The sequence below is a fragment of the Rattus norvegicus genome, chromosome 1 (genome assembly GCF_021556685.1).
Source record: "Rattus norvegicus strain SHRSP/BbbUtx chromosome 1, alternate assembly SHRSP_T2T, whole genome shotgun sequence".
Taxonomy (NCBI): Eukaryota; Metazoa; Chordata; class Mammalia; order Rodentia; family Muridae; genus Rattus; species Rattus norvegicus.
In genome coordinates, this window is record NC_141534.1 from 81,091,005 (window position 1) to 81,094,732 (window position 3,728).

A 3,728-nucleotide genomic window follows, 5' to 3' on the forward strand; every position below is an offset into this window, starting at 1 on the left:
TGTATGTATGTATGTATGTATATATATATGTATGTGTATATATATATATATTACTTTGGAAATTCTATAAACATGGTATACTTCATGTCTTCTAGGTAGTATAGATGCTAACAGTGAATGGTGATTCTTTTTAGGATAGCTAGATATCCCTGAGCCAACCTCGTAGGTAGTCCTCTACTCAAAAGATGTTTGAAAGCACAAGTCTATCAAAACATCTCCTTAGAGTTACAGAACAAACCACTCAATACCACTCCCCCAATAAGTCACCACTGACAGAAACAAATGAACAATGTTATCCAAGTGTAGTGCAGTGAACCGCTTAGTTTAATTGTGATTACTCAACCAAAGTATGGGTACAAGGCTGTGAATATGAGCTTGGGCAATTTCTAAACAGCCATGCCATCAAAGAAATCTTTATTTCTCTCTTATCTCTCTCTGTAAGCATATCAATATATCAGCCTGAGGCCAAGTATTGTGAAACCCTCCTGTCTTCAATAATGAAATACTTATACGTCCTGGACTGTGAATAACACATTTGGAAATTACAGCTATTGGAACAGAAAGAGGGAAATACTGTATCTGTTTCATGTCATCCTCAGAAGATAGATTTCTCCAGTACAGAGATATCCCAAGGACCTAATACTTTTATTGCGTTTCTGGGATAGTAGAAGCCAGTGACTAAAATTAAGGGAAAGAATGGAAATTTCCTCTTTGGAACAGAATAATTGAATCAAATTTGCCTGCATTTTGTTTCCCAAAGCCTGAATTTCTGGACTTAAATTGTGGATCTTGGAAGAGTACTTAAACATGATGATCTCAACAAAAATAATAACATTGTTATAATGGAAACAAGTAGACAATGGGGTCAATGTCACAGAAAAAAAAAGGTCAAAAGGATTGGAAAATGCCGGTCCTTGGTTGTCAGTGGGTCAGGATTGTGGGAAAACTTGTCAAACCCAATTGGAGCTTAGAAGAGCAGAGTCTGCTCTGACATGCCTTAAGGAATATTTGATGGTAGTCAGTGAAGCCACCTTGGTATTATGGTTTCCAATTAACAGATTATGAAAGTGTTTTGTCTTAGAACACTGTGCTGCTTCAGAAGAACACCTTGCATAACAAGAATCTATTGCTTTGCTTCATAAGCAATGCTGTGAAATGTGAATGTTGGTTCTCTGGTTTGGAAAACAGAGAAAATAGATGGAAAGCTTTGGGAATGGAGAAAAACCCATTTTCTTTAAAGACTCCTATCAGTCTTGAATATGTAAACAAGCTCCGGCACTTGAAAGAGAAAGAAGTTCCCCTTCCCATAGTAGTAATGATGCAGCAAACCTGAAAAATTCTGAGGGAGGATCTGACCTCCCTCAGAATGACAACAACATGTCTGGTGGTAATTCAGAGCACAGGAGACTGTTTCAGGAGCACTGTTAAGAATATTATCAAGATTTACCATGAACACCATGCTCATGCTGTATCTAGGTAAGATATGAAGGGGAAAGTGGATACTAATGTCTCTAAGGGACCATACTCCACACAAGTTTGATTTCATATGGATCCCCAGGGAATCCACTCTGGTTCTCAAAGTGATAATGCTCTCAGAAAGAATTTTATTCCAGGTCTTATTGAGGAACAAAGGACTGCAGTAATAGCAGGTGAATGTCTCCAGCCATTACAGCATTTGATACTTCCTTCTGAGTAGCATACCTTTCTATTGGTTCCAAAGGATTTATTCTTCAAAATGGGCATGGGGAGAGGTATTTATGCTGTGATCCCAGTGAATGTTTTGTGCTAATGTCAAGTACTGGGACTCAGCTTTTGATTTTCTTGCAGGACCCTTCACAAAAACCCATCATCTGGGCTGAGCCAGGATCTGTGATTGCCACAAATACATTTGTGACTATTTGGTGTCAGGGGTCCTGGGAGGCCCAGGAGTACCTTCTGCATAAAGAGGGAAGTGTAGATCTGTGGGACAGACAGTTTCCTATGGAAAACAGAAACAAGGCCATGTTCTGCATCGAACGCATGGAAACCATCTACACAGGGATATGTAAGTGTTACTATAATAGCTCCTGGCTTGTCAGAGTATAGTAGTACTCTGGAACTAGTAGTAACAGGTAAGAGAAGAGTCTGGGCTTCTAGCACAGGATCTCCCCTAAGAAGGTCTATTACCCATGAGTATCTCTCTCAGATCTCAAGCCTAAAGGACATCCTGCATAGTTTAAGCTCATTTCACACATTGCCCCTTGTATCTTTGGAACCCAAGAAAAACCCAGCCTGTCAGTCTGGCCCCATAGAGTCTCTTATCATGAAGTATAGCTCATTACTGGGATTCATTCTGATCCAGGAAGGAAAACCTAAACTCTCATGGACCATGTACTCACAGAAACATGTAAATCAGCCATCCCAGTCTCTTTTTCCTCTGGGCTTTGTGACTCCAAAACACAATGGAACATTCAGATGCTATGGCTATTTTAGGAACCTGCTCCAAGGGTAGTCAAAATCAAGTGACCCTCTTGACCTCCTGGTTTCAGATAAGAACTCTTGACCCACCCTTTCTTAGTGTATAAAGTCACTTGGGTCTCTTTTCCAAGAAGATCACTAACCTAGAAAAAGAGTAAGGAAACGTTTCAGTTTGACAGACTGTCAACCCTCCATAGAGAAGCAGCCTTCAGAAACCCCTGATGCAAGTGCTCTCTTCTATGATGAACTGTAACTTATCTGAGACTGGGAAGTTTGAGAGGGACACAGACATTCAAGAATGCAGAGCCACAAACGTGTGTCTACAACAGTGTTTTAGACTGTTGGAATTACTTAAGGTCCAAGTTGAGGAAGAAAAAGACAGGTTATAGTCAAGAGCTATGAGTTCAAATACTTACCTCTCAACCCAGTTCTGACAGGATCCAAGAACCAGTTCCCCACCCTCACTGAGAATGGTAGGTGAGGGCTCTCTTAGAACACCGTTATATTAACTTGTGATATCATTAGGGGTCAGTGAAGCCTCTTCTGGAATTGGAGAACTGGGGTGAGATGGACTTGCTCACAAATCAGAAACAACAGAGGAAATTCATATAGACTCTATGAGATGAGATGTCATGAGAAAAATATGCATTTCTAGAAAAATAATTACTAGCCAAAACATGAGGTGCTTAGAGGAATCAGAGTTCAGCTTTTTTAGGCATTTCATATAGACTACTGAAGTACATTGTTTGGGGGAAGCTCAGACTAACAGTACATTAAAATATCATGAGCATTTTAGAGTCACATGTGAAGAATAATTCTCATAAAATATAGACACCAAGGATCTAGTTCTGTCATGGATGAAGACTGGCTGCACAATCATTTGTTTCAGTATTTTCACCTGACTTCTTTGAGCTCTTTATACAGAATCTCCATCCTTATAGCACCAAGGTTACACATTTGAAGATCTCACATGGACAGTAGTGGCTGCCTTGGTACTAATGACTCTAGTGACTGTGCCGTTAGATGCTTGGTACAGCAAAAGAGTGGAAAAAGACACAAAGAGGAAATAAAAATGAAGACCCTTGGGCTTCATATTTGAGCAGGCCATGGGAAAGAAATATCATATAATTGTGTAAAGAAAACTTGATGGCCATTAAGGATCTGTACTCAAAGAAGGCCCGAGGAGTAAATGGGTTCTGGGTGTAGGAAGTTGTGGGGGATTGTTGTAAAGAATGTTTTGCTTATTCAACTGTGCTCCTCCCCACATTCTC

The 3,728-nt window shown here is 40.0% G+C and overlaps 1 pseudogene; it reads left to right on the forward strand.

Annotated features, from left to right (window-relative positions):
• Positions 1-1,546: 1,546 nt before the first annotated feature.
• Lilrb4-ps1 (leukocyte immunoglobulin like receptor B4, pseudogene 1) lies at positions 1,547-2,938 on the forward strand (annotated as a pseudogene).
• The last annotated feature ends 790 nt before the right edge of the window (positions 2,939-3,728 follow it).